Raw genomic sequence first — 19,074 nt, 5'->3', positions numbered from 1 at the left:
AATAATGTGTAATGGACATTATGGATGTGTAATAATGTGTAATGGGCAAAACGGTATGTAATAATGTGTAATGGGCATTACGGATGTACAATAATGTGTAATAGGCATTACGGTTTGTAGCATAATGTGTAATGGGCATTACAGATGTAGAATAATGTGTAATGGGCATTACGGATGTGTAATAATGTGTATTGGGCATTACGGTTTGTAATAATGTGTAATGTACATTACGGATATATAATAATGTGTAAAGGGCATTACAGTTTCTAATAATGTGTAATGGGCATTATGGATGTATAATAATGTGTAATGGGCATTACGGTGTGTAATAATGTGTAATGTGTAGTACGAATGTATAATAATGTGTAATGGGCTTTATGGTGTGTGGCATGATGTGTTATGGGCATTATGCTGTGTAATAATGTGTAATGGGCTTTATGGTGTGTGGCATAATGTGTAATAGGCATTATGGTGTGTAATAATGTGTAACGGGCATTATGCTGTGTGGTATAATGTGTAATGGGCATTACGGTGTATGGCATAATGTGTAATGTGTTTTACGGTGTGTAATAATGTGTAATGGGCATTACGGATGTGTAATAATGTGTAATGGGCATTATGGTATGTAATAATGTGTAATATGCATTACGAATGTATAATATTGTGTAATGGGCATCACGGATGTATAAAAATGTTTAATGGGCATTACGGTGTGTAATTATTTGTAATGGGCATTACGATTTGTAATGGGCATTACGGTGTGTAATAATGTGTAATGGGCATTATGGTGTGTAGTAATGTGTAACGGGCATTATGCTGTGTGGTATAATGTGTAATGGGCATTACGGTGTGTGGCATAATGTGTACTAGGCATTACGGTGTGTAGCATAATGTGTAATGGGCATTACGGATGTGTAATAATGTGTAATGGGCATTATGGTATGTAATAATGTGTAATGTGCATTACGAATGTATAATATTGTGTAATGGGCATCACGGATTATAAAAATGTTTAATGGGCATTACGGTGTGTAATTATTTGTAATGGGCATTACGATTTGTAATGGGCATTACGGTGTGTAATAATGTGTAATGGGCATTATGGTGTGTAGTAATGTGTAAAGGGCATTACGGTGTATAATGTGTAATGGGCATTACGGTGTATAATGTGTAATAGGCATTACGGTGTGTAATAATGTGTAATGGGCATTATGGTGTGTAGTAATGTGTAAAGGGCATTACGGTGTATAATGGGCATTCCGGTGTATAATAATGTGTAATGGGCATTACTATTTGTTGTATAATCTGTAATGTGCATTATGGTGTGTAATAATGTGTAATGGGCTTTATGGTGTGTGTCATAATGTGTTAAGGGCATTATGGTGTGTAATAATGTATAATGGGCATTACGCTGTGTGGTATAATGTGTAATGGGCATTACGGTGTATGGCATAATGTGTAATGTGCATTATGGTGTGTAATGGGCATTACGGTGTGTAATAATGTGTAATGGGCTTTACGGTGTGTGGCATAATGTGCAATAGGCATTATGGTGTGTAATAATGTCTAATGGGCATTATGCTGTGTGGTATATTGTGTAATGGGCATTACGGTGTGTGGCACAATGTGCATTGGGCATTACAATCTGCAATAATGTGTATTGGGCATTACTGTGTGTAATAATGTGTAATGGGCATTATGGTGTGTGGCACAATACATATTGGGCATTACGGTGTGTACTAATATGTAATGCTCATTACTGTGTGTAATAATGTGTTACAATTTTCAGCTGGGTGCTCATAATTCAAGTTGCAGTTTGTGCGTTACTATACAGGTTGTATGACATAGGTATGTACATTACAATAGTACTTTGTAATTACATTGTGTTTAATATTTTTCCCCCAGATATGTCAGCAGAGGAAAATCACAAATTCTGGTCTGGATTCATTGAATTGTATCACGAGAATGAGTGCCTGTGGTGTGTAATAAGTGTGGACTATGCCAACAGGACACAAAGGAATCAAGCATATGAGCAGCTGATCAAATACAGTAGAGCCAGGAACAGCACTGCAGACCTAAATTGGGTAAAGAAGAAGATAAAAAATGTTCAAAGTGTTTTTGTAGGAGCACAATAAGTACATGGAATCACAACGTTCAGGAGCCGGGACGGATGAGGTCTACAAGCCAATGCTGTGGTATTATCACCTCATGAAATTCACTTTGGAGCAAGAGCCAAGGATATGGTAACAGTGTAATCTGGATTCTCCCACTCTTGTGGCAGAGGAGGCATCGGAGAGTCTGGATCTGGTAAGTACACACACATTTGTATTGTATTGTACACACACATTTTTGCATGCAGTTCAATTTTGTTTTATAGTGCAGGATATTACACTGGAGCTGGAAGTGGAGCCTTCCATGAGTGAGGCAACTGAAATGGATGACCCAACCCCACAGCCACGACCCCCAAAACAGCAGAGGTCATCTGGAAACCCACTTCTGCCCCAGCCCAGCTCACAACAGTTTTTTACTCACACGGAGGAGATTCTTCATTGGTCCTCGGACTAGGAGCAGAATTTTGGCAATTACATCATGACGGAGATGCGACTGATGAAGGAGAATCAAAAGAAGATCTACAAGCATCTGGTTCTTGATGCTACCTTATGAGCAAATAAAGAATCTCTTGATGAGGCGTTTGAGATACCACCTGCCAGCCGCTGTCTCCCAAATGTGCCCCCACCGACCTACCCACATAACCAACCCATGCAGTATGTGCCGGTAAACCCTCCTCAACAGATGAGCTGTTTTCCGGCGGGACCCACATATCCCACCCCCTCCTCCCATTCCAGAGCATCGTCCAGTGGTATGTACTTAGACATGCTGAGTACAGTCCTCTATACTGGACGATCCTCATTTTTTACAGTTAGAATTCTTTTTTTTCAAACCGTTTTTTTAGTTGTGTTTAAAAAATTGTTGTTGCCCTTACCCTAGTCTCTTGCTCCAAGTGATCTGTACTGAGGTCATTACTACCACAGCGTTGGTTTCTTGACCTCATTGTCTCAGACTTCTGATCATTGTGATCTATGCACTTCTTGTATGCCTTCTAAAAGCAATGGGGGTCATTCCGAGTTGTTTGCTCGTTATTTTTTTCTTGCAACGGAGCGATTAGTCGCTAATGCGCAATGTCTGCAGTGCTACTGCGCCAAGTAAATTTGCTATGCAGTTAGGTATTTTACTCACGGCATAACAAGGTTTTTCTTAGTTCTGGTGATCGTAATGTGATTGACAGGAAGTGGGTGTTTCTGGGTGGAAACTGGCCATTTTATGGGAGTGTGCGGAAAAACGCTACCGTTTCTGGGAAAAGCGCGGGAGTGGCTGGAGAAACGGGGGAGTGTCTGGGCGAACGCTGGGTGTGTTTGTGACGTCAAACCAGGAACGACAAGCACTGAACTGATCGCAGATGCCGAGTAAGTCTGGAGCTACTCAGAAACTGCTAAGAAGTGTCTATTCGCAATTCTGCTAATCTTTCGTTTGCAATTTTGATAAGCTAAGATTCACTCCCAGTAGGCGGCGGTTTAGCGTGTGCAAAGCTGCTAAAAGCAGCTTGCGAGCGAACAACTCGGAATGAGGGCCACTGTTCAGAAATCTGCACTTTATCTTCTCTCCCTAATGTATGGTGGCAGCACTGATATTCTGTGGGATACGCCTGATTCCTCTACTGGTTACTGGTAGCATAGTCCTTGCTAAAAAGGCTCTTGTGCTCCTGATAGAGTCAATGAATCCAGACTAGAATTGGCAATTTTTTTTATAGATAAAGTTTTCTGGGAAAACAAGTGTGTTTTTCTTGTTTAATTAATGGTTGTTAATGCAAATGTCATTTTGTGTAACATATTGTGTAAAAATCAGAGGGTCAGCGAGACGTTATGGAGCCAATGTACCATTTACTATTTGCTACTAATTCCCCAAATACAACCGAACCTCCCAAATGTAAGTAGAAGGGACTGCAGCAGGTATCTCCCATATCTTCATACATGGACATCTCCAGAAAATGGTCAGGTAAGTTTATTTTAAATAGAACCCTAATTCCCCTACAAGTAAAAAAGATATGGAACATTTGAACAGACATCATTTATTTATTCTGTATCTGTGCAAAAGGTGTCAGCATATTGCAATTATTATAATTAGCAAACTGAGCAAATGCAAAAAAGGATCACAACTATAAGTAAAGACATACTGAACAGATGCAGATACATATCTAAAGTCAATAAGTATCTAAATATACAAGCCTGGGCGTGATCCCTCGTTCAAGCACGTCTCCGTTGTGCCCTGACGCAGTATCCATGATTGTGCTCCAGCGTCTCCCTGCTGGCGACCATTGGACAAGGCCACAGCACGCAGGAGTTCCCGCTTCTCCTCTCCATGGGCAGTGCCATGACAGTCTCCAGTCAGCTGATTCTCCAGGAGCCAACCCAGAGACTCTCCGTGTCATGTGAGCCATTCATCCACTCAACTGCAAGCACTGGGTATAAGTTCCAGCTAACAAGCTGTCAGTGCTTTGTCGTCTCTCAGCCTGGAGTGAGCTCCAGAATCTCCTGCTGGTGATAGACTCAGTGCAAGTTACCATCCCCACACTGCCCGACTCCCTGGATGATTTAAGGGGCCATCGCTGACGTTACATCCTGGCATCTCCAGACTCACTGGAAGTCCTCCAGTGATCCAGAGAGGCTGTCCTATATCCCTAGCAGCATTAGAGATTCTGTTGGTTCCTACCAGCTTCCAGTTCTCCGATGTGCAAAGTAGCGCACCATAGTATCCGGAAAACCTGCCACTGCTGTCTACAACATTGCAGTATCCATTATGCAGAACCACCGTATCACAAGCTACTGGGAAACCAGCAGTGCCGACACTGTAAAACATATGGAATCCCTGCTGCACTAGCTCAGCTTCCCAGCATCCGGAAACCCATGTTGCTGAAGTCCTCAGCTTCGTCTATAAGTATTGCCGACATCCTCGTCTTAGTCCACAAGTATTGCCGACATCCTCGGCTACATCTACAAGTGTTGCTGACATCCTCAGTTTCATCTATAAGCACTGCCGACATTCTCGGCTTCATTTACAAGTGTTGCTGACATCTTCAGCTTCGTCTACAAGTATTGCCAACATCCTCAGCCGCGTCTACAATTATTGCTGATGCCCTCAGCTTCTTCTACAGTCATTACCATAGACGTATACCTCTTCACAGCTACCACACTGGTTCCAGCCAGTGACCCGAGCCTCTCTGCATTGCTGTTCCTCCCAGCATTCCGTTACTCACCAGTCCTCACAGCTACCACACTGGTTCCAGCCAGTGACCCGAGCCTCTCTGCATTGCTGTTCCTCCCAGCATTCCGTCACTCACCAGTCCTCACAGCTACCACACTGGTTCCAGCCAGTGACCCGAGCCTCTCCCGCATTGCTGGTCCTCCCAGCATTCCGTCACTCACCAGTCCTCACAGCTACCACACTGGTTCCAGCCAGTGACACGAGCCTCTCCTGCATTGCTGTTCCTCCCAGCATTCCGTTACTCACCAGTCCTCACAGCTACCACACTGGTTCCAGCCAGTGACCCGAGCCTCTCCTGCATTGCGGTTCCTCCCAGCATTCCGTTCCTCTCCAGTTCTCATGTGACTCTCTCTATAGGTGTTACCCGGCTACACATTGCACTGGTGGCTCCCATCAGTGTTCCAGTAGCCACAGCCGGTCACCTACCATCACAGTTCATACTGCCTGACTACCACACCTGAATCAGACCAATTCTTAAGCCAGCCCAGTTCTGTCCACAGCGCTCAAGACCAGATGCAGTGTCCAGTACTAGTCCGGGTGCACACCCTAACCCATCCATGACACCCCCCTCCTGTAATGTCACCCCACTATTCACATGAGCTGTCACAATCAGACATAGCCAAAATGGCAGCGTGTACTACACATCAGATGAGATATTTATACACTGATATTATGTGGACACAAAAGTAACAATACAAGTGACACATTAACAGGAAAATTAAACTTTATTTCATATCTTTAACACACAGATTTTTCTCTATATTTTAAACTTAAAAAATACTTTATTCTGCACAACAGCCTATGGGGGTCATTCAGACCCAACCGCAATAGTGGTCCGAAGCAGTTTGCTGGTGGTGGCAAAATGCACATGTGCAGCGGCCGCACAGACACACACATTGTGGTCACATCCCTGAGGGGTGAATGCGGGCGGGCCGGGACCATTTTCCAGGGGCTGCGTGATGTCACATCTGCGTTCATCTCTGAGTAACCCCCTATAAGCTTCCAGAGTGCACCTCATATCTCATCTTTTCCAAGTTACTACAAATGATATGAGATCGGTAGCAGCACTACTTTCAGGATTATTACACAGAACACACATAAAGGCTGACACAACAAATAACAGTAACACATACAAGGGATTAATTAGAAATAAGGAAACATAATCATCATTAGGTCTAATTATCAACTGGTTCTGTGCAGGACCCATACACCTCTTTACTGCCACCAGTAGCCCCTGTAACTGCACTGTGACCATCCACCCTGTCTCCACCCACCACTGCCACCCGCCCTGTATCCCCCCACTACTGCCATCTGCCCTCTCATTTGACTACTGCCACCACCCTGTCTCCTCCCACCCACTGCTATCACCACCCTGTCTCCCCACTACTGCCACCCGCCCTGTCTCCCCTTACTACTGTCACCCACCCAGTACCCCCCCACTACTGCCTTCCACCCCATCTACCCCCACTACTGCAACACACCCCATCTCCCCCCACTGCTGTCACAACCCTGTCTCACTCCACTTCTGCCACCCACCCTCTCTCCCCACTACTGCTACTGTACTGTCTCCCCCCACTACTGCCACCTGCACTGTCAGCCCCCCACTACTGCCACTCGCCCTGTTTCCCTCCACTACTCCCACCGCCCTGTCTCCCCCCACTACTGCCACCTGCCATGTCCCCCCACTACTGCCACCGCCCTGTCTCCCCCCGCTACTGAAACCGCCCTGTCTCCCCCCTCTACTGCCACCCACCATGTCTCCCCCCACTTCTGCCACCACAGTCTCCCCCCACTACTGCCACCACCCTGTCTTCCACTCTGACACCTTAGTGCTGCTTAGGACAAGATTGCTCACACAGACACTGCCTCCTGCAGTCCCCACTACTGCCAGCGACCCTGTGTCCCCCCTCTGCTACCTCAGAACTGCTTGGGGACAATATTACCCACTGACAGTGCCTCCGGCAGCCCCCGCTACAGCAATAGTGCCACCCACCCTGTCTCCCCCCAGACATCTCTGCACTGTTTTGAGATTCTTGGTACTGCTGGTAACAGTCCTTCATCTGCAGGTGGAAATAACCAAGGCAGTAAGGAGGCAGAAGCTGCTTCTGGTACAACGGACCCTGGTCATGTAGGGCTGAGTCAGTAAGATTATGTAATAGAGTCACCATCTTACAGGCAGCCGGTGAAGGGAGTAGAGAATGGGTGTTATGTGGCAGGAACGGGCTGGTTAGGTAACAGCCTGGCTGCTGCATCCTGTACAAGCTACAAGCGGTGCAATTCTTTTGCTGGGAGACCCAGGTAGAGGACATTGCAGTAGTCTATGCGTGATGATACAAGTGCATGTATGACTGTAGGTAGATCTTCTGAGGGAAATAAGTGCTGGAGTCTGGCTATGTTCCTCAGATGAGGATCCAATTGTGGCTGATACCTGATGTCTAAGTATCACTTAACCAACCAGGACACCAAGATTACGCATATGATTAGCATTTTGTAACTCTGAACCCACAAGCGTAAGTTTAGTTGTTCTGCAAAGCTGAGCTGTAGCCCTGACCTTTGTTGGTGAGCTTCTATCATAAGGACCTGTTTCACCAGGACTGAGTCACAGCCAACTGGCATCACCCACACCTGGAGCTAAACTAGACAACCATTTAGGATTGGTACTGGGTTCTCAGTACCCGGAGCAAGAGAAAGGTCAACGGCATAGCAGTGGTAGATGAGGACATGACACCTGATAATTTCACCCTGCGGTAGCATGTATATTGCAAAAAGCATAGGAGAAAGGATAAGAACCTTGAAGAACAATGTATGGTAATAAGTATACTCCAGAAGATTAAAATGGTTCCTCACCTGAGTGATGTCTATTGTGTGCAACAAGAGCTGATTTATTTCTCAGACCATGGAAATGGCTTCTCACCTGTGTGACTTCTCTGATGTATAACAAGATGTGATTTCTGAGCAAAACACTTTCCACACTCAGAGCAAGAAAATGGCTTCTCACCTGTGCGACTTCGCTGATGTGTAACAAGATGTGATTTCTGTGTAAAACATTTTCCACACTCAGAGCAAGAAAATGGCTTCTCACCTGTGTGACTTCTGTAATGTATAAGAAGATGTGATTTTTTTAAACAACATTTCCCACACTCAGAGCAAGAAAATGGGTCCTTGCCTTTGTGACTTCTGTTATGTCTAACAAAATCTGCTTTATGTGCAAAACATTTCCCACACTCAGAACATGTAAATGGCTTCTCACCTGTGTGACTTCTCCGATGTCTAACAAGATCTGGATTGTGTGCAAAACATTTCCCACACTCAGAACATGGAAATGGCTTCTCACCTGTGTGACTTCTCCGATGTCTAACAAGATCTGGATTGTGTGCAAAACATTTCCCACACTCAGAACATGTAAACGGCTTCTCACCTGTGTGACTTCGCTGATGTCTAACAAGTTGTGATTTCTGAGTAAAACATTTCCTGCATTCAGAGCAAGAAAATGGCTTCTCACCTATGTGAATTCTCTGATGTCTAACAAGATCTGGATTGTGTGCAAAACATTTCCCACACTCAGAACATGTAAATGGCTTCTCACCTGTGTGACTTCGCTGATGTCTAACAAGTTGTGATTTCTGGGTAAAACATTTCCCGCATTCAGAGCAAGAAAATGGCTGCTCACCTATGTGACTTCTCTGATGTGTAACAAGAACTGATTTGTGTGCAAAACATTTCCCACACTCAGGACATGGAAATGGCTTCTCACCTGTGTGACTTGTCTGATGTCTAACAAGTTGTGATTTGTATGTAAAACATTTCCCACACTCAGGACATGGAAATGGCTTCTCACCTGTGTGACTTGTCTGATGTCTAACAAGTTGTAATTTGCATGCAAAACATTTCCCACACTCAGAACATGGAAATGGCCTCTCATCTGCTTTAGCTGTCTGTGGGTTAATAGGCTTTGTGTCCTGTGTAAAACATTTGGCATCTATAGGACACGTAAACACTGTATCTACTGTCAGAGCTGTAACAGATGCACCAATATCAGAGTAATCAGTAGAACATTCCCCAGGATCAGAGGGATCAGCTGATAGAGCTGGATGTATAATTGGGGTAATGGGATTATCTCCTGGAGAATCCGGTCTACTGTCATTATCTTTTATGTCACAATCCGGGGATAACATTAGATGTTCTTCTGAGATATTCCTGCTTGTGTGTCCATCTGCTGGAAATAAAATACATTATGGAAATGTGACATTTTCTGTAACAATATTAATCTTGTAAACAATAGGAGAAGACGACTCTCTGGGACACTTAATTGTAAATGTGTGTGTATAATAAAACATAACTTTTAATAAAGGCTTTATAATATTGTGTCTCAGACTATCATTGTGTCCACCCTCCTGAGAACACTCACAACAACAAATGTAATATTATAATAAGACTTAGATATATCTCTCTCTTGGACTTTCAACCCCTCTCCTCAGTTTACCAATAACTACCCAGCATGCTATATCTCCTGTGGTGTAGCCATCCTTTCCCATAGATCCTGCCCCTTTCACCTGGAAAGCAAGTGGGTTGATTGCAATGGTAGATATTTGATCCTAGTTTGGAAAATTCATTATAAATATGTCCCCCTCACTTCTCTCTATGCCCCTCATGCCAGACACCCCGATTTCTTAAATATTTTTTTCAAAAGCTACAAGAAATTGCCCTAGTCCTGGGCTAGTCCCCAAATAACCTAGAGTAGTGGAGTTTCTTCATGATTCCGGGAGCACCTCCAGCCATAGAAATACAGAATTTGTATCTTTATAGAAAAAGGTTGGTTTTTATTTAATACTGCACATTATACCAGTCTGGTGCAGGATAAAAACTTTTCGTAGAAAAGAAATTGCACTTCTCCTTATGGGAGATGTTACTCTTGCTCCAGACCCTCATCTTGATAGATCCTCCACTACTGATGAACAGACCAGTAATGCCGCCCGTTCCGTAGCTTCCTCATGCTCCCTTTATTAGCTGAATCTGACCTCTATAACACTCGGAGAATTAGACATCCAGGTGTGCGTGATTATACTTATTACTCTGCTGTACGCAGGTCATATTAGAGAATAGACCTTCTTCTAGGTCGTTACAATTGATCCCTCGCATTGATATATTTCTGTAGGGGGTGATAGTTTTAAGTATTTTTTAGATGCCATGTTGTCCATGTGTAACTCCATTTTGTATATGTATGACCTCATTGCTCTATATATGTACATGTTATTAGGATTAGTGCTTTAGACACCAGTTAGAAATATCGCTCCTTAGCTGCCTTTCACCTTTGACCTAGTGCGCAGGACATAGTGAGAGGGAAGAATATACACAGCTTTTAGGCTGGCTGATTATAATAGATATATCTTCCTATTATCAGCATCTCAGATGGAAACTGTCTAGTAAGATGTTTGGGGTATTGTATTCATAAGTAGGTGAAAGGGGACAGTTGTCCAGGATAAGATAAATTATGTTATACTGAATGACATAGACAGCTTGTTATACTGAATGACTGCTTCACAGACCCTGACAGCAGGACGTACTAAAGGGAAAATGCAGTAAAACACGAAGTCCACAGGATAAACATCGGGATAAGAGTTAGCGTCAGCGAATTGGCACCAACAATCAAAAGCTTTCGCCCTCCCAGAATGCAACGGGCCAGTCCCCTACATCCCCACCTTCTGGCTCAGACAATTCAGTTGTTTTCTAATGCTCAAGGCAGGAGCATCATAGAGAGCCCTAATCAGGCGAGAAGAACACACATGCACACACTTCTGTACAAGAAGGAAGACATTATTAAGTGTAAGGATCCTCAAATCAGGTGCGTCAGGGTGGGATCCCTGTGGATACTTTGGACTTAGGTGAAATAGAGTTATCAACGGTAAGTCTACCATAACTATGTATTTCTCCTGTAGGGTCCACAGTAGTATCCACAGGATAAACATTGGGATGTTCCAAAGCAATTTTAGTGGAGGGGACGCTCCTGACTGGACAGGAGAATCCTTCGCCTGAATGCAGCATCCTGAGAGGCAAAGGTATTAAAGGCGTAATGTCTAATGAATGTGTTAATGGAAGACCATGTGGCTGCCTTACATATCTGTTCCGCTGATGCACCACAGTGTGCTGCCCATGAAGGACCTACCTTATGAGTAGAGTGAGCAGAGACATTAGTCGGAATAGGGAGATCAGCCGAGAGTAAGCTTCTGAGATAGTCAACTAAAGCCACCTCACCAGTGTATGCTTGTCAGCAGGCCATCCTCTCTTCTGAAGTCCAGAGAATGAAGAGATTGTCTGCCTTTCTGATGGCACTGGTACGACCCACGTAGATCCTTATAGCACGGACTATTTCCAAAGATGCATCTCCCGCAGAAAGATCTGGCCCTTGAAAAGCTGGGACTACAATTTATTCGTTAAGGTGGATTTTATACACCACCTTAGGAAGATATCCAGATTTAGTTCTGAGAACCGCTCTATCTGGATGAAATATCAGAAAAGGAGGACGACATTACAATGCCCCTAATCCTGACACTCTTCAATCTTAGACAAAACAAAGGGCAACTGGGCACTGGTCAAAATTGGGTTAAAGGTTATAAGTGAAAAGACCAAATGTAGACGATTGTAACTAGTGGAAAGAAAATGTATTTATTTAAATTATAGTTCTAGTTGGTGGTGCGCCCAGAGTTAAGAAGTACAAGTACTAACAGGGGGAGAGCAAGAAAGCTCTTGTGTGGGCGCAATCTTGTACAAAGAAGGAAAATTCCTCAGATATATATATAGGAAATTATTTAAAACATCTGTTTATTTTTCAAAATTAAAATGCAATTACCCATATATATGATCCAAAACGTAAATAAAGAAAATTATGAAAAAAATATTAAAATGTTCTGGTCTGTTTTTCACAGGGAGTGATTAGAAAGGTTGTAGACACCTGATTGTCTAACACCCGTTTCTCCTGACCAGTACATATTTTTACTGAGAAGCTTAGATGTTTTTGTGCCTAATTAATGAATTTTTGGGCTACGAATATATTTGGTGTCTCCATATAGGATCATGCATGTCTGACTCATATACTGTTTAAAATTGGCTTGATGCCTGAGGAAATTTTTCTATTTCTATTTGAATTATCAGATACTTAAAAAGAAAATATCAGTATATATTATTTTTCTCAAATCCTTTCTGACTTACTATTTTTCTGTGGACTCTCATCTACGGTTCACTGCGCACAACACCACTGAGGTGGTGTCTGTTGCGCCGTGTCTAACGTTGAAAGCAGATCCACATACTATATTCTTTTTCCTTTTAATATCTATGGCCCTCATTCCGAGTTGATCGGTCGCAAGGCGAATTTAGCAGAGTTACACACGCTAAGCCGCCGCCTACTGGGAGTGAATCTTAGCTTCTTAAAATTGCGACCGATGTATTCGCAATATTGCGATTACTAACTACTTAGCAGTTTCAGAGTAGCTCCAGACTTACTCTGCCTGTGCGATCATTTCAGTGCTTGTCGTTCCTGGTTGACGTCACAAACACACCCAGCGTTCGCCCAGGCACTCCCACCGTTTCCCCGGCCACTCCTGCGTTTTTTCCGGAAACGGTAGCGTTTTCAGCCACACGCCCCTGAAACGCCGTGTTTCCGCCCAGTAACACCCATTTCCTGTCAATCACATTACGATCGCCGGAGCGAAGAAAAAGCCGTGAGTAAAATTACTTTCATCATAGTAAAGTTACTTGGCGCAGTCGCAGTGCGAACATTGCGCATGCGTACTAAGCGGATTTTCACTGCGATGCGATGAAAAATACCGAGCGAACAACTCGGAATGAGGGCCTATATTCTTTACTATTCTTTTATAGGTGCACTCTCATTGGTATACAGATCACATATTTTCCTCTACTATCATACCACGCTGCTAATGCCCGATCTCGTCCGATCTTGGAAGCCAAACAGCGTCGGGCTGGGTTAGTACCTGGAGACGAGACTTCCTGCGAATACCCGGTGTTGTAGAGTAGGAATTATTTCCCTCTATGTGAAATGTGACGCAAACAGCAGTATCACCACTAATCTTTTCCCTTCTCCCCTTTTTTCTTTCATCTATCAGTTTAGCATCAGGCCTTGACAATATAATCAATATTAGCTATCCTATATGTGTTTAATTGGATTAACTGGTGACCAGCAAAGTGTATGGTATTGACCTAACTAAAGTGGTCCTATGTAGATACACTAACCACTATTTTGACCTCTCCTTGGTCCCATCAATACAGAATTTCTGTACTGGTCAGGAGAAACGGGTGTTAGACAATCAGGTATCTACAACCTTTCTAATCACTCCCTGTGAAAAACAGACCAGAACATTTTAATATTTTTTTCATAAATGTATTTACTTTTTGGATCATATATATGGGTAATTGCATTTTAAATTTGAAAAATAAACAGATGTTTTAAATAATTTCCTATATATATCAGGAATTTTCCTTCTTTGTACAAGAGTGCGCCCACACAAGAGCTTTCTTTCTCTCCCCCTGTTAGTACTCTTCTAGCTGAGGCAATTGCTAGTAAATAGTGAGCTTTAGCAGTCAACAATTTAAGATATACTTGTGTCACTGGTTCAAATGGAGCAACTTGAATCGCCTTTAGGACTATACCTAAATCCCAAGGCGCTGTAGGAGGAACAAATGGAGGTTGGATGTGAAGCATTCCTTGGAAAAAAGTGGGAACATCCTGCAGGTTAGCAATTTTCTTTTGAAACCATACAGTCAATGCTGACACCTGCACTTTCAAGGAAGCCACCCGCAGACCTTTATCCATTCCTGCCTGAAGGAATGTTAGGACTCTGGAAACTCTGAAAGACCTAGGGTCAACCTTCCGGTCACTGCACCACTGAATATAAGCATGCCATATTCGGTGATAAATTCGAGCTGAGGAAGGTTCCCTTGCTCTGAGCATTGTTTGAATTACCTGTTGTGAGAATCCTCTTGACTTCAGGATAGAGGTCTCAAGAGCCACGCCGTAAAAGACAGTCAATCCAGGTGCTTGTAATAACAAGGACCCTGAGACAGTAGATCTGGACATTGAGGGGGTAGAAACGGAGTATCCACTGACAGCATCTGCAGATCTGTGTACCAATGTCTTCTGGGCATATCCGGAGCTATAAGTATCACGGAGCCCTTTCCCTGTTTTACCTTTTGCATCATCCTGGGAACAAGGCGATCGGTCGAAACACATAGTCCAGATGAAAGTCCCATCTTACTCACAAGGCATCCACGAAGGTCACTTTGGGATCCTTTGTCCTCGACCTGTATGCGGGAACTTTGTTGTTCTGATGGGAAGCCATGAGATCTATCTCCGGCAACCCACACTTGTTTACCAGACTCTGGAAGACCTTGGGTTGTAAAGCCCATTCGTTTGCATGAATGGCGTGTAGACTGAGAAAATCTGCTTCCCAGTTTAGGACTCCCGGAATGAATACTGCGGACAAGGCTGGATGATGAAGTTCTGCCCACCTTAACGTGTGGCTCACCTACTTCATTGCTTTTTGGCTGCGAGTTCCTCCCTGATGACTGAGGTACACTACTGACGTTGCATTGTCCGAGCGAATTTGAACTGGTTTCCCCTGAAGAATGTCATTTGCCTGAATAAGTGCCATATATATGGCCCGAAGTTCCAATATATTGGCAGGCAACGTTCTTCCTTGGTCCACTGCCCCTGGAGCAACTTTCTTCAGATACTGCTCCCCAGCCCTGAAGACTGGCATCCATTGTCAGAACCTCCCAATCTGAGATCCAAAAGGGTCTCCCTTTGTCCAGATGGAATGTCTGTAGCCACCAGGCTAATGACCTCCATATTTCCAGAGAAAGGACCATCATGTGTGTTTTTATTGTCTGATGAAAAGCATTCCATTTGGAAAGGATAAGACGTTGCAGAGGACTCGAGTGGAACTGTGCATAGTCCACCATGTCGAATGACGATACCATCAATCACATCAGACACATTGCTGTGTGAATGGATTCCCTTTGACTGTGTAGCAGCTTCTGAATCCTTGAATGAATTTTGGATATTTTGTTCAGAGGTAAAATTACTCTCTGAATACCCGAATACAACACAGCCCCCAAGTGAGTCATCCGTTGTGACGGAACCAGGGACGACTTTGCCCTATTTATGAGCCAATCGTGTCTCTGCAAACAAGCCATTGCCTGTCTGGAAGCCACCCTAATTTTGGTGAATACTCTGGGAGCTGTGGCCAGTTCAAATGGTAGAACCTGAACTGACAAATGTTGCTGGAGGATGAGAACCTGAGATAGCGCTGATGGAACAGTGCTATAGGAACAAGTAGGTAAGCCCTCCAGGGATACTATAAAATCCTCCAGCTCCATGGCCAAAATAATGTAACATAACGTCTCCATATGAAACCGAGGCACTCAAATGTACTTGTTCATTTATTTTGAGATTGAGTATGGGCCGGAACGACCCATTTGGCTTTTGGACTAAAACAGGTTGTAATAAGCCCTGTCCTTGTTGTGCCGGAGAAACTGCTGAACTGCCTCTTGCAAAGCCCTGGCATTTGTTTCCACTGAAGACGGGCTGGTACAAAAAACCTCTGAGGAGGGTGCTTCTTGAAAGCAAATGCATAAGCGTGAGATACCACGTCTTGCGCACAGGCATCCGTGGTAGACTGCTGCCAGAACTGTGCAAAATGAAGAAGTCGGCCTCCCAACCTGGGGTTCCCCAGGTGGAGGCCTGCACCATCAGGCTGATGGCTTATCTTCTGATTTGGAAGCTGGTCCTCTTTTATCCCAATGCTTTTTAGTCTTACCAGACTTGTCAGATTGAGAAGTCCAAATAGCTGGAAATCTAGGCTTGGATACTGAGTCAGCTTTAAATGTATGTAGCCAAACCGCTCTGTGAGCTGCTACTGCTGAGGCTGAGAAGCAATTGAACCCATATCCCAGGCTGCGTATATAAAAATAGCCGCCTGTTTAATATGTGCAATATGGTATTTCTGCTCTCTAAAGGCCAATGAAAGATTCCAATGCCTCCACCCAGGCTGCCATTACTTTTGCCATCCAAGCTGAAGCCCTGACTGGTCTTATGATGGCCCCAGACAAGGAGAACATAGGATTTTAATTACCTACTAGTAAATCCTTTTCTCGTAGTCCGTAAAGGATACTGTGGTCCATTTAGTACTCCCTCTGTGCTCCTCCTACCAGACTCAGTCTAGGAAACTGTGCTCCAGGAGACGGACATACTTCGAGAGAAGGATAGATAAGGATAGTGGTGAGATTCCGAACCAGCACACACAAGAGGAAAGCCAAGCTAACCAAACTTGAAAAAGGACCAGCAACAGCTGAACCAACATTACTTAACCAAGTAACAGTGCAGGAAGAATGAAGCACTGAGCGTGCACCCAGTATCCTCTACAGACTACGAGAAAAAGGATTTACGGGTAGGTAATTAAAATCCTATTTTCTCTTGCGTCCAAGAGGATACTGGGGTACATTGTAGTACCATGGGGATGTACCAAAGCTCCCAAACCGGGTGGGAGAGTGCTGAAGTTCCTGCAGAACTGATTGACCAAACTGAAGATCCTCAGAGGCCAAAGTATCGAACTTGTAGAACTTTGCAAACGTGTTCAAACCTGACCAAGTAGCTGCTCGGCAGAGCTGTAAAGCCAAGACACCCTGGGCAGCTGCCCAGGAAGAACCCATTAATCTAGTAGAGTGGGTCTGTACAGATTTTGGACATGGCAAACTTTCCTTGGACTAAGCATGCTGGATAGTAAGTCTGATCCAGCGTGCAAGTCTGCTTTGAAGCAGGACACACAATCTTATTGGGATCATAAAGAACAAACAACGAGACCGACTTTCTGTGACGAGCTGTTCTTTTCACATACACCTTCAAAGCCCTCACAACATCCAAAGACTTTGAGGTAGCAGACCACAATAGGTTGGATGATGTGAAACGCAGACACCACCTTAGGAAAAAAATTGCTGACGAGTTCTGAGCTCAGCTCTATCCTCGTGGAAAATTAAATAGGGGCGTTTGTGAGACAAAGCCCCCAGCTCCGACACACGTCTTGCTGAAGCCAAGGCCAACAGTGTGACGGCCTTCAATGTAAGAAATTTTACATTCACCTCCTTAACGGCTCAAACCAGTCCGACTGAAGGAAATGCAACACCACATCGAGATCCCAAAGGGCCGTGGGAGGCACAAAGGGAGGTTGGATGTGCAGAACACCTTTCAAGAACGTCTGGACCTCAGGAAGAGATGCCAATTGTTACTGAAAGAAAATGGACATGGCCGAAATTTGTACTTTTATGTAGCCCAGACGTAGGCCCACATCTACTCTTGCTTTTAGAAAAAGCAAGAAATGTCCTAGATGGAATTCCACTGCAGAAAATTTTCTTCTCTCACACCAAGAGACATTTCTTCCAAATATTATTATTATTATTAAATTTTATTTATAAGGCGCCACATGTGTTTCGCAGCGCCGTACAAAGGACAGTACAGGGGACAAAACATTGCATTACAGTAAATAAATAACAGAAATAGAGTACAGGCAACAGAGCACCACACATTCTCAAGACATAGTACAGCTAAGATGCAAGTATCGAGGGAGTGATCATCGTAATACTAGAGGCTGGTGGTCATAGATGGAGATGAGCCTTTACTAGCAGGATAAAGATGGTCGTTGAGTAGGGGAGAGCTGTGAGTGAAATGTGCTGAGACGAGGGCTTGGATAACAAGAGGAAAGAGGGCCCTGCTCTGAAGAGCTAACAATCTATTGGGGAGGGGCGACAGACAGATGACAAGAGGTGCAGGCAAGTGGGAGGTAGCCTGATGGCAGTATGCAATCAAAGCTAAGATGTTCACGGCATGAGGCAGGGGGGGTGGAGGTGCGGCTTCAGCTCTGGGTTATGCATCAGAAGGGTACGCTTTGATGAATAGGTGGGTTTTTAGTTCCCGTTTGAAGCTTTGCAAGGTTGGGGAGAGTCTAATGGAGCGGGGGAGTGCGTTCCACTGAAGGGGTGCAGCACGGGCAAAATATGATGGTAATGCTTAGACGTTACCCCCTTCCTGGCTTGGATCATAGTCGGGATAGCCTTGTTAGAGATCCCTCTCCTGGCTAGAATGAGCCACTCAACTTCCATGCCGTCAAACGTAGCCGCGGTAAGTCCTGATAGACGAACGGACCCTGTTGCAGAAGATCCCCGCAAAGAGGTAAAGGCCACGGATCTTCGAGGAGCATCTCCAGTAGGTCCGCGTACCAGGCACTTCTTGGCCAGTCCGGAGCAATTGGAATTGCTTGAACCTTTTCCCTTTATATTCTCTTTAGAATCCTTGGGATCAGAGGAAGTGGAGGAAACACGTACACCATCTGATAGACCCATGGAGTCGTTAGGGCGTCTACCGCCACCGCCTGTGTGTCTCTCGACCTGGAACAATACCGCTTGAGCTTCTTGTTGAGACAAGAGACCATCACGTAGATCTGTGGATATCCCCATCGTCTTGTCAAGCACCTGAACACTTCCGGGTGAAGTCTCCACTCCCCCGGGTGCAGGTCGTGTCTGCTGAGGAAGTCTGCTTCCCAGTTGTCTACTCCTGGAATGGAGACTGCTGACAAGGCCACAGCAGAGGAGAATTCTTGACACCTCTGACATTGCTGCTCTGCTTTTCGTTCCACCCTGTTGGTTTATGTACGTCCCTGCCGTCACATTGTCCGACTGGACCTTAATGGCCCA

At 44.4% G+C, this 19,074-nt stretch overlaps 1 protein-coding gene and 1 pseudogene across 1 annotated transcript in view; both read left to right on the top strand.

Annotated features, from left to right (window-relative positions):
- The window catches only part of LOC134984469 (oocyte zinc finger protein XlCOF22-like), a 166,402-nt gene that overhangs the window by 25,997 nt on the left and 121,331 nt on the right, over window positions 1-19,074 (top strand). The gene's annotated exons all lie outside the window — the stretch shown is intronic.
- Window positions 13,227-13,345, top strand: LOC134984477 (5S ribosomal RNA; annotated as a pseudogene).

Source organism: Pseudophryne corroboree, assembly GCF_028390025.1.
Source record: "Pseudophryne corroboree isolate aPseCor3 chromosome 3 unlocalized genomic scaffold, aPseCor3.hap2 SUPER_3_unloc_57, whole genome shotgun sequence".
Lineage (NCBI taxonomy): Eukaryota > Metazoa > Chordata > Amphibia > Anura > Myobatrachidae > Pseudophryne > Pseudophryne corroboree.
This window is presented reverse-complemented; position numbering and strand designations above follow the sequence as displayed.